The following is a 13,584-nucleotide window of genomic DNA, read 5'->3' on the forward strand; positions in this document are numbered from 1 at the left end:
ACATTTTGGAGTGCCTGAACTTGATACTCACCTCCCGCTCCTGACTTCAACATCCCACTAATGTAGAACATGGGAGGCATCAGTGATGCTCAAGTAATTGAGTTCCCTTCACCCATGTGGGAGACCTGGATTGAGTTCTTGTCTCCTGGCTTTAGTCAAGGCTCAGCCCTAGCTGTTGTTTCTATTTGGGGAATAAATCAGCACAGGAGAGCTCTCCTCTGAGCTATCTGTCTTTCTCTCTCTTCTTACCAAATAAATAAATAAATATAAATTTTTGGTGAGAATGCATTTTCATGTTAAATGCTGTCAACACTATACAAATACACACACAGACAAAAGGGCACAAGAAAAGCTTTGAAGATGTGTCTTTGTTTATTAACTTTGTTTATTATCTTGATTGTGGTGATAGTACCACGTTATATGCATGTGTCCAAACTCATTAAGTTGTACACGCTAAATAGACAAAGATTTCTTCTGTATCACTTATCCTTCAATAAAATGTCAATAAAAATCAATAGGGTGCCTGAAAATGCCATTTTTAATTCTTTTGTTGGATTTTATTTATTATTTACCTTCAAACATAATTAGATAGCCTAAATTTGTTTTGCATTATTTAGTAAAATTATTTATTCTTCAATAATATGTTTAGGAATCAAATTGCTATTTATATGTGCATATCTGACTGAAAATGAAAAGTTTTCTTGTCGTATTACCTTTTTAACTTTTAATAGAATTCCAGTTATTTTAACATAATTGGTGAGTAAAACATAGAAGTAAAGATGGATAACAGAAGGATAGATGAATTGATGTTTGTTTTTATCGGTAGATATTCAGCTGAATAGAAGGGAATCTAATTATTTAGGGAGGTAGAAAGATGACTAGTGAGTACTATAAATTGTTAATACAATATTTTTAAAATATTTATTTTACTTATTTGAAAAGCAGAGTGAAATAAGGGGGGGGCAAAAAAGAGAGAGAGAGTTCTTCAACCCTCTTTTTCACTCCACAAATAATTACAAAAGCAAAGCCTGAGCAAGGTTGAAGCCAGAGGCTGGAATTCCATCCAGGTCTCCCATGTGGGTGGCAGGGGCTCAAGTACTTGGTGTCAGAGTCTCAAGCCTGATGCTAGACCCTGACAACCCGGGCCAGCGCAAGCACTCCCCAATAAGGCGAACAGGAGAGGTAAGGTTGACGGGTGATGAACACACCACAAGCACCGGTGAGTTCTGTCAAAGGAGGAACCGATTTATTGAGAAAGTGTACAGGCTTATAAAGCTTACAAAAGACATGTGCAATAGTGGAGCCAATCAACGAAAAGGTCATGCAGGCATGGGTGGACCATGCACAGGGACTTCTTAAGCAAAGTATAGGGATCACGTAACGTCCACGTGTCTGAAACTAAAGCGGACCTATTCCTGCCGGTGGTCTGCAGCAGCTGCGGACACGCCCCTCGAACATTCACCAGGCGCCATACTGTAATGGAGATTTTAGGCAATGCCCAACACTTGGGCCATGTTCCATTACTTTCCCAGGTGCATTAGAAGAGAACTGGGTAAGAGGAAAAGTGCTGAGACTCAAACTGGCTGCTCTTATATGGGATGCCACATCCTTGGCAGCAACTTAACCTGCTGAGCCACAATTCTGGCCCAATTAACATAACATTTTAACATCTGGAATTAATCAAACGAAGTTGCTACCTTCTTCTCAGTTAGTTTTATTATGATTTAATTTAATGTCCAAAAACAATTCAGGCATACAGATGTCTGTGAAGATATTAAAAAGTATATATAATGCAACATTAAGATGCTCTTATAATGAAAAGAGAAACATGCCAAATAAAAATTTTAAAATATCAAAAATAAAGAAAAAAATTTCTAGGAGACTTTCATACTCAAGAATAATAGTGTGGGTAATACCATTAATCACATTTAAATATAATAATAGAAAACTAAAATTCATACTTGAAAAGTGAATTTTAAAAACGATTGTTATGGTAAACCTATTGTCTCCATAGTAAAAGATATGGATTTCACATTAAATATTCATGAATATAAAATTGATGCACTATTTATTTATTATTGTTTTAAAGATTTATTTATTTATTCATTTATTTGAAAAGTAAAAGAGCAAAAGAGACAAAGGGAAAAGAGAGAGATCTTTCATCTGCTGGTTCACTTCCAGAAGGCCTCAACAGACAGGTCTGGGCCAGGCCTACGCCAGAACCCAAGATGTTCATCCAGGTCTCCCTTCATGGATGGAAGAGTCTGCTTCATTCCCAGGTGCAGTAGTAGGAATTTGGATTGTATGCACAGCAGCTCTAACTCCAACAGGCATTATTCTATGGGTTGCCATTGTAGCAAACAGCAACTTAACTCTTTGTGCCTCAAAGCTGGCCTCTTCACGCCATTTTTAAAGATGAATTTTTGAATATTTCCAATCATGATGTGGATTTTTGTGTGCAGATATCATCCTTCTTTCATTACCATCCCTCACATCTATGTTTCTATTTAAAATTTCATTTAATAAATTAAATTCTCATTATTATTAAATATAAAAGAAATGTGATGAAGATCTTCATTACTCAGAGACAAATGTAATATTCTTTTTAAATTAAAAGCATCCTATAGTTAGCATAATTCTGGGCCATAAAACATCTCTATGTGAAGGCACTTAAAGTTGTGTTGATATCATACATCGCATTTTCCAGTGTGCTATGTGTGTGCTTGCACTTCACTTTAAGCATTTAAACATGATACAAATTTTAAAACTGAAAAATAGTCTTGCTGGGTAACATTATCATCTTTGGAAGTTCATTGAGAGAAATATTGAAAAAACAAAGACAACCATATATAGTTTTAAATTTCCAGTGGAATTTGTGTTTTGGCTGGCACTGTCACTTTCTGAATGATCAAAAATGATAGTCACAAGTGTTGTGATGCAAAAAGAGCAAAGAAACGTATAGAGAGATCGATAGGAAATCTCCTGGAGGGACAGAGAGGACATACCTCAATGTCAAATATAAAGTGAATTTCAGTGTATAACTTCATTTTTTCCACCTATCTTTGTCATATCACAATTGTCAACCACCATCACTCACATGGACGCTTTCTCCAGTCGATGTTATAACTGCTTCTATCAATCTGCTCTTGGAAAGAATCCCCATTTAACTCCTCTTCACTTGCTAACTGCTTCTTTTTCTACCATAACTCTTTACTGAGAACAAATCTGAAGGAAAATGAACTGTCTGTTAAAAGAAAATGTCCCATTCCACGCACACATCGTCAGTATTTCCAGAGTGAATTACTTGGAACAAGCACTGTTGTTTTCTCCTTTCTTTTTTGGTGGTTTTATGCATTTCCAAGTGTAAATATAAGTGCCTTTAATTATTGAATGTGTTTTTAACTTTTCCTCATGGAATTCTAAACGTGTAATTGAAAAGGACTTCATGCCTAAAATCTTCCAAATACTAAAAAATTCATTGGCATAGGTAAAAATATATTATTGAAAAGCCAATTTTCATTCTCTACATTTATAAAAGAAATGAATGTTTGCAAAAATTATTGAGATAGTATATTTATTCAACATATATGTGAATTATTAAAATATAAAATTGATGACATAATTATGTTTTCTTTGATTAATTCTATTTTTCTATATATAAATTAATGAAAACATAAACAAATGGCTTCCTTTTTCAAGATTCATTTACTTATTTCCTTGAAAAACAGTTTCAGAAAGAGAGGTAGAGACAAAAAGAGATATCTTCCATTTGTTGGTTCACTCCCCAAGTAGCGTTAACAGCTGGTATTGGCCAGGCCAAAGCCAGGAGCCTGGGACCTCATCCAGGTTTTCAACATGACTGTTAGGGGCCCAAATGCTTGGATAATCTGCTGCTGCCTTCCAAGGCACATTAGTAGGGGGCTGGATTAGAAGTTGAGCAGCTGGAACTCAACCAACACTGCTATGGGATGCCAGAGCTGCAGCAAAGGCTTTAAATGCCTTAAATGATTTCAAGGAGGCTTTCTGCAATACATTATGAAGTTTTTTGACAAAGACAATTCAGATGATTTGGAAAGTTCATATTTTTGTTTGTCAAAAATGAAGTATTTGGGATTGGCATAGTGGATTAAGCCTCCACTTGCAATGCCTGCATCTAATATCATAGTCCTGGTTCAAGTCCTGGTTGCTCTGTTTTTTTTTTTTGTTTGTTTGTTTGTTTATTTGTTTGTTTTGTTTTGTTTTTTTTGTTTTTTTTGTTTGTTTTTTTTTGTTCAGAGATAAATTTATTTCTTTTAAGTGACATCTTTTTTATAGAAAACTCTTATTTAATAAATATAAATTTTGAAAGTACAACTATTGGATTATAGCCATCCCACTTGAAATTTACCCAAGGGGAATTAAATTGGAAAATAAAAGAGCTATCTGCACCTCAATGTTTATTACAGCTCAATTCACAATAGCTAAGACATGGAATTAACCTAAATGTCCATCAGTGGAAGACTGGATGAAGAAATTATGGAACATGTGCTCTGCTTTCAACCCAGCTTCCTCCTGATGTACCTGAGAAGCTAGTAGAAGATGGTCTGAGTATTTGAACCTCTGCCTCCCATGTGGAAGATTCAGATAGAGTTTCTGGCTCTTGGCACAGGCCTGGCCCATACCTGGCTGTTGCAGTCATCTAGGGAGTGAGCCAGCAGATGGAAGACCTCTCTCTCTCTCTCTCTGTCTCTTACTCTCACTGTCACTCTACCTCTCAAACAAATAAATAAATAAGGGAAGTCATTTTGATCAAAGAAATAGTAATACTTAAATTACTTTTTTTTCCCTTTTCCTTAAGTTAGTTTAAAATAACCTAATAGGGTAACTGTAGTTTATTTCTTATCTAGTTGAATCACTTTTCCTTATCATTTAACACTTAAAATGCTGAGGAGCTGGGGCTGGTGCTGTGATGCACTAGGTTAATCCTCCACCTGCAGGCGCCGGCATCCCATAGAGGTGATTTTTCTAGTCCCTGTTGCTCCTCGTCCAGTCCAGCTCTCTGCTATAGCCCAGGAAGGCAGTGGAGGATGGCCCAGGTGCTTGGGCCCCTGCAACTGCATGGGAGACCAGGAAGAAGCATCTGACCCCTGGCTTCATATGGTGCAGCTCCGCACAGCTCCAGCCATAGTGGCCATTTGCTGAGTGAACCAGTGGAAGGAAGACCTTTCTCTCTGTCTCTCTCTCTCTCACTGTCTGTAACTCTACCTGTCAAATAAATAAATAAATAATTCTTTAAAAAATGCTGAGGAACTAAGTTTAAACAGTTTATTTAGGAAAAGTGTCCAGTCTCAAGGATTTTCTGGATACTTCTGATCTCTTTCTTTAACATGGGTTCTGGAAGTTTGGGAAGGGGCTTACACTAAGCAACATTCTAGTAGAAGAAGATCCTAAGATACATCTGAAGGTCCCTGTGGCATCCTCTGCCCTCCAGATTCCAATAGGAGATTTTGTTCTGCATTGATGCTGACAGCCCTTGTCAGTAGAGATCATCCCCATGCATAGTATTGACTGTCCCACTAGGGTTCTCCTTGACTCTCTTGATAAGTTTAGCTGGCTTCATGGGTATGTGACAATTACAGTCCCAATAGGACCTATTCTGAGAAGAGCCCTACATTTTGTTTACTGCTATGCTGTCAGCATCTTAAAATCACTTAAATATTAACAAGCGGCACCCATTCTCCATTTTGTACATAACCACGAATATGTCACTAGTCTAGTCAGTATGCTGCATTGTGGCAGTAATTCTCATTATCTGATACTGAGCAGGTTGTGTGAGGTGCCCTGGCCATTAAGCTTCAAATTCTCCCTCACAACACATTGGCAACCCCTTACACAGCAGACTTTACTCTTCCGCAAAGACAGAGTGCTTTCCCTGGATACTTCTCAAGTCATGAGATTTGACATTTTCACAGAAAGGCCTGTGTAAGCAGTCCCTCTGCCTAGATGTGTTGTTGCTAGTCTTTAGTGCCCCATGCTCATGCCCTATGAACAAGAACAGGACACCAAGGAGTCTGGAAATGGATTCCTTTGCATTTTTCTCTTCTTCTTTTTTTCCTGACTTGTCTTCAGATTGTATTATTATTTATTTATTTAGAATAATTTCCTTTGGGGCTTGGCATTTTGCCACTGTGAGTTAAACTTCCACTTGAGAAATTGGAATCCAATACATGCAGGTTCGGTACTTCCTGGCTTCTATGCTTTCTGATGTAGCTCCCTGCCAATGCACCTGAAAAGGCAGTGGACAATTGCTCAAGTGCTTGGGTCCCTGCAACCTATGTGGGAGACCCAGATGGAAATCTGGGCTTCTAGCTTAAGCCTGGCTAAGCCCTGGCTGTTGTGGCCATTTTGGGGAGTGATCCAGTGGATGGAAGTTCTCTCACTCTTTATCTCCAACTCAATGTGTACTTCAAACTCTGCCTAACTCAATGTCTCTAGCTCTCACTCAACCACTGACTTTCAAATAAATAAATCTTATAAAATGATAATTATTTTCTTTGCTTTTTTATAGATTATGGAAGCACTGTTATTTGAGTGATAGGCTATCTGAAATTTCCTAACCCTTCTTCACAGAAGGATATGTTGGTTGAGTATAAGATTCTTAGCTGACAATCTATTTTTTTAAATTATTTATAAGTGATAAGTGATTATTATAATTTGGATGTAGGTCAAGTTTATTCCCCAATGGTTTATGTGTTAGAATTTTGGTCCTCAGTGTAACAGTGGGTACCAATAAGAGATAAGGCCTTATAGGAGTTTATTGGAGTGTGCTTCCCCCCCCCCCCAAATTATTGAGTGACTCCATTTTCTGTCTGGTTTCCTGTTTTGTGATATGATCTCTTCATTCAAATGCATTGCTTCTGACTACCATGAAGTGCTCCCCAGGGATGAACACATACCAGTGTCAAGCATCTGTGAGAAGATATTCTCTTGTATTTATTATTATGATTTATCAGCATAGCATCCATTGATTTCATTATGCTTTAGTTCCTACATGCACATAGGACTTTAGAATTTTTTTACCTTTAGATCTCTTATCCATCTCTATTTGATTCTTCTTTCTTTATATACTTGCTTTGTTATAAAATATTGTATCCATCTGATACTTATAGCTTTAATTTCCTTATAAGAAATGATCATTTTCTTTTTATTGCTTCTATTCAAATTTTGAAATAGATAGTATATAATTTTTCATTCATAGTTTCATGAAGTTCTTTTTATTGAAATACTCTTTCTTAATATTTTAGTATTATTTCCTAGTTTCTGTCATAAATATAGTAAGATTTTGACCATTAATATTGCAATCTCAGAGAGCTATTATCTCAGCTGCCTTATCTACAAAACTATTACATCCCTACAAATCACAGAATAAATGACTTCCATGCAGTATTTTAGTAGCATATTAAATACTTAGTGCTTTATATTTCTTCCTTTCACCCAACAAAGTATAAGCTACATTACTGCATTGAGTTTGACATTCATGTAGAAAATGGAACCATTGGACAACTGTGTAAATGAATAAACTCCTTGAAATTGCTAATCATTTGTGTGGATATAATTATTTTACTCCTAATTTATTTCCCAAACAAGTATCCAAAAAGAAAATATTGTCCATGAAAGGGAAAGTTTTAATTTCTCAAAAGGGAAGTATTTTTCAGATCAAACATTTCTTTTAATTAACTCCTAAAAGGTAAGCCTATAAGCAAAGAAATCTTCCTCAGTGCCCCATCAAATGGATTCAATTAAATGTCAAAATTCTCACATCTTGTTCAATATTTTTGGCTATATATGTGAGGGTTCCAAGATGGTGGAATAGGGAGGGAGCTCACTGACTCTGGGAAAAGATAGTTTAATAAAAGTGGAGATACTGTAGTCTCAGGGAAGAGTTAGGGAAAAAACTGCAGAGGAAGCTCTTCTGGAATTAGTGGGACATGGTGGACCTATGTGAGGGCACAGGTGCCCACAGGTTGGTACCATAGCTGCCAAGTCTCTGCACCAGTGCTGGAAAGGGAGGTGAGGCAAAACCGCAGTAGCCCGAGACACTGGAGGAAAAGCCGCAGGAAGGGCCTAGAGGGAATGAGGCTTGAAGCCCCATGGGGGAAATTGCACCAGCCTAACTAGAAGAGAGAAAAATAAATAAATAAAAGGGCCCCGTATGGTCTCTCCACTCACCTTACAAAGGTGAGAAAAACAATAGAGCAGGCACTATTTTGGACATATGTAACAGCTGTGCCAGCTTGGGGCTGCCCCACCCTCGGTCAAGCAGAAAAACCTGACTCTGGTGGGGAGAAATAACAGGAGACTAATATCTAGTGAATGTGTGGACTTATGAACCGGGACTGTGGAAATTAAAAAAAAAAAAAAACAAAAAACAAAAAACAAAAAAACCTGAGTATGTGTGGGAGAATTCATGGTGTGGCTGAGATGTGAGTAATCTCGATGGTAGAAACCACAAATTTGGGTGGCTTTGGCTACGTGGTGAGAGACATTGCAGGGGATTCTGAGCTTACACAGAGGACTGCACAGATCCTTTGTGTGGTCCTTGGGACAGAGCAGAGGAATATTATACTCACTGGGGCTAGGGCTAAGGCACTGATTGCCATCAAGGAGAAGAACTCAGCTGAGTGGAATTATTTCGCTTTTGAATAAAAAAGAGAGAGAGAGAGATTTACCACGCCAAACCTGGGTGTATCACCTTTGGCACACCCTCAACCCTGAAGAACTGAACAGAGCTCTTGGCCACGCCAAACATAAGCATCTAGAAATTCAAGAAAAGCAGACAGTCCACTTAATCTAGAGTCAAAGTATAACAAGAAAATCCGCCACAGCAAGAAAAAAAGAAGAAGAAACCAAAGAATATCTCCACAATGCCAAACTACAAACACAGAAAGCAAGGAAACAAGAACAAATAAGACATCATGATGCTCCCAAATGAACATGATACTCCAATACAAGATTATGAAGATGATGAGATAGAAGAAACGCAAGATACAGATTTCAAAAAAAAACTTATGATAAGAACATTAAGAAGTTCTCAAAAACAAATGCATGAACTACAGAAATCCATACAGGACAGGATAGAAAATCTCTCTCATGAAAATGAAATCGTAAGGAGGAATCAAAATTAAATGAAGAATCTAGTAGAACATGAAATTGAGATATTGAAGAGAAGTCAAAATGAAATGAATAATTCAATAAAACAATTGAAAAACACATTTGAGAGCCTTAAAAGCAGAATCAGTGAGGTAGAAGAGAGAATATTGGATTTAGAAGACAGAGCACAGGACAGTATCCAGTCAAACCAAAGAAAAGAAGAGGAAATTAGAAACCTAAAAAATATTGTTGGGAATCTACAGGATACCATTAAAAACCCAACATTTTGGTTCTAGAAGTTCCCGAAGGCATGGGGAGAAAGGATTAGAAGGCCTTTTTAGTGAGATACTAGCAGAAAACTTCCCTAGTTTGGAGAACGAAAGAGACATCCAAGTACAGGAAGCACATAGAACCACCAATAGACATGACCAAAAGAGATCCTTACCATGACACATTGTAACCAAATTCACCACAGTGAAACATAAAGAAAAGATTCTAAAATGTGCAAAAGAGAAATGTCTGATTTTCTAAGAGGATCTCCAATTAGACTCACAGCAGACTTCTCATTAGAAACCCTACAGGCTAGGAAGGAATGGCAAGATATAGCCCAGGTACTAACAGAAAAATAACTGCCAGCCCAGAATATTATATCCTGCAAAGCTCTGATTTGTGAATGAAGGTGAAATAAAGACCTTTCACAGCAAACAGAAATTGAAAGAATTTGTTATCACTGGTCCAGCCTTGCAAAAGATGCTTAAAGATGTGTTACACATAGGAACATAGAAACACAGCCATCAATACAAAAGAAGGTAAAGGAAGAAAATCTCCCAGTGAAAGATCAAAGGAAGTTTAAAGCATATATGAGAAATATCTTTGGAAAAATGGCAGGGCAAAGTTACTACTTATCAATAGTTACATTGAATGTAAATGGCCTCAGGTCTCCAGTTAACAGACACACTGGCTGAATGGATTAAGGAACAAAACCCTTCTATTTGCTGCTTACAAGAAACGCATCTTTCCAACAAACATGCATGCAGACTGAAAGTGAAAGGTTGGAAAAAGATATTCCATGCCAACAGAAACAAAAAAAGAGCTGGCATAGCCATGTTAATATTAGACAAAATAAACTTTAACACAAAAACTGTTAAGAGAGAAAAAAAGGGGGGACTATAAAATGATTAAGGGATCAATTCAACAGGAAGATGTAGCTATTATAAAGGTATATGTGCCTAATTACAGGGCACCAGTTTATTTAAAAGATATGTTAAGGAACTTAAAGGGAGACTTAGACTGCAATACAATAATATTGGGGAACTTCAATACTCCACTTTCAGAAATAGATAACTGGACAGAGGATCAACAAGGAAACCACAAATTTAATCAACACTACAGCCTAAATGGATCTAACAGAGATCTATAGAACTTCTCATCCTACACGTAAAGAATACACATTCTTCTCAGAATTTCTTCTGCAGAAGAAAAACCACATGATTATCGCAATAGACGCAGAGAAAGCATTCAATAAAATATAAAACCATTTCATGATGAAAACTCTAAGAAAATGGGGTATAGAAGGATCAATCCTAAATACAATGAAAGCAATTTATGAAAAACCCAGCATTCTATTGAATGGGGGAAAGTTGGAAGCATTTCCACTGAGATCTGGTACCAGACACGGATGCCCACTCCCACCACTGCTATTCAATATAGTTCTGGAAGATTTAGCCAGAGCCTTAAGGCAAGAAAAAGAAATTAAAGGGATACAAATTGGGAAGGAAGAAGTCAAACTATCCCTTTTTGCAGACAATATGATTCTTTATTTAGGGGACCCAAAGAACTCTACTAAGAGACTATTGGAACTCATAGAAGAGTTTGGCAAAGTAGCAGGATATAAAATCAGTGCACAAAAATCAACAGCCTTTGCATACACAGGCAATGCCATGGATGAAAAATAATTTCTAAAACCAATTCCTGGAGCAAGGGCAGTCTATTCAACAAATGGTGCTGGGAAAACTGGATTTCCACATGCAGAAGCATGAAGCAAGACTCCTACCTTACATCTTGCACAAAAATCCACTCAACATGGAATAAAAATCTAAATCTATGATCTGACACCATCAAATTATTAGAGAACATGGGAGCAACCCTAAAAGAAATAGTCACAGGCAAAGACTTATTGAAAAAGACGCCAGAGGCTCAGGCAGTCAAAGCCAAAATTAATAATTGGGATTGCTTCAAATTTAGAAGTTTCTGTACTTCAAAAGAAACAGGAAACTGAAGAAGCAACCAACAGAATGGGAAAAATATTTACAAACTATGCAACCAATAAAGGTTTTTTTTATTTTTTTTTTATTTTAATTTTTTTGACAGGCAGAGGGGACAGTGAGAGAGAGAGACAGAGAGAAAGGTCTTCCTTTGCCGTTGGTTCACCCTCCAATGGCCGCCACGGCCGGTGTGCTGCAGCCAGCGCACCACGCTGATCCGAAGCCAGGAGCCAGGTGCTTCTCCAGGTCTCCCATGGGGTGCAGGGCCCAAGCACTTGGGCCATCCTCCACTGCACTCCCGGGCCACAGCAGAGAGCTGGCCTGGACGAGGTGCAACCGAGACAGAATCTGGCACCCTGACCAGGACCAGAACCCGGTGTGCTGGCGCTGCAAGGCGGAGGATTAGCCTATTGAGCCTTGGCGCCAGCCAAGGTTTAATAACCAGAATCTACAAAGAGATAAAGAAACTCCACAACAACAAAACAAACAATCCACTTAAGAGATGGGCCAAGGACCTCAATAGGCATTTTTCAAAAGAAGAAATCCAAATGTCCAACATACACATCAAAAAATGTTCAGGATCACTAGCAATCAGGAAATAGAAATCAAAACCACAATGAGGTTTCACCTCAGGAAGAATGGCTCACATGCAGAAATCTACCAACAACAGATGCTGGCAAGGATATTGGGTAAAAGGGACACTAATCCACTGTTGGTGGGAATGCAAACAAGTTAAGCCACTATAGAAATCAGTCTGGAGATTCCTCAGAAACCTGAATATAATCCTACCATACAACCCAGCCATCCCACTCCTTGGAATTTACCCAAAGGAAATTAAATTGGCAAATAAAAGAACTGTCTACACCTCAATGTTTATTGCAGCTCAATTCTCAAAAGCTAAGACCTGGAATCAACCTAAATGCCCATCAACAGTAGACTGGATAAAGAAATTATGGGCTATGTACTCTATATAATACTATACAGCAGTTAAAAAAAAAGAAATCTGGTCATCTGCAACAAAATGGAGGAATCTGGAAAACATCATGCTGAGTGAATTAAGCCAGCCCCAAAGGGAAAAATATCATATGTTCTCCCTGATCGGTGACAACTAACTGAGCACCTAAAAGGAAACCTGTTGATGTGAAATGGACACTATGAGAAACAATGACTTGACCAGCCCTTGTCCTGACTGTCGAGGAAAACCTTACTACTTAATTCCTTATAGTATTTTTTTTTTGTTCTACTTAATACCTTTGGTTGAACTCTTTAATTAACACACAATTATTCTTATGTGTTTAAATTTAACTGAAAAGTGATCTCTGTTAAATATAAGAGTGGGAATAAGAGAGGGAGGAGATGTACGTTCAGCACATGCTCAATTGGACTTACCCCAAACGGTAGAGTTAGAAACATGCCAGGGGATTCCAATACAATCCCATCAAGATGGCATGTACCAATGCCATCTCACTAGTCAAAGTGATCAGTTTCAGTTCATAATTGATCATATTGATAGGATTAAGTTTCAAAGGGATCATACAAACAAGACTAGTGTCTGCTAATACTAACTTATAGAATTAAAAGGAGAGAACAATCCAACATGGGAAGTGGGTTACACAGCAGACTCACAGAATGGCAGATGTCCTAAACAGCACTAAATGAAAGTTCTCTGTGAGTGAGATCCCAGTGGAAAGAATGGGCCATCAAAGAAGGAGGTACCTTTCTCTGAAGGGAGGAGAAAACTTCCACTTTGACTATGGCCTTGTCTAAATAAGATAGGAGTTGGCAAACTCAAGAGGCTTCCATAGCCTTGGCAGCTCATGACAAGAGCCTCAGGTGATTACTGACGTCATAAATAAGAGTTTCAATTTTTCAATCAACAACAGGAATCTCTGAGCACTCCCTATGTAGGATCTCTGTCCTTAATGCTCTGTAGTATGTGAATTAACAGTATAACTAGTACTCAAACAGTACTTTATGCTTTGTGTTTCTGTATGAGTGCAAAGTCTTGAAATATTTACTTGGTGTTTACTAAATTGATCTCCTGTACATAAAGATAATTAAAAATGAATCTTGATGTGAATGGGATAGGAGAGGGAGTGGGAGATGGGATGGTTGTGGTGGGAGGGAGGTTATGGGGGGAAAAAGCCACTATAATCCAAAAGTTGTACTTTGGAAATTTATATTTATTAAA

This window comes from Lepus europaeus, chromosome 6 (assembly GCF_033115175.1).
Source record: "Lepus europaeus isolate LE1 chromosome 6, mLepTim1.pri, whole genome shotgun sequence".
NCBI lineage: Eukaryota > Metazoa > Chordata > Mammalia > Lagomorpha > Leporidae > Lepus > Lepus europaeus.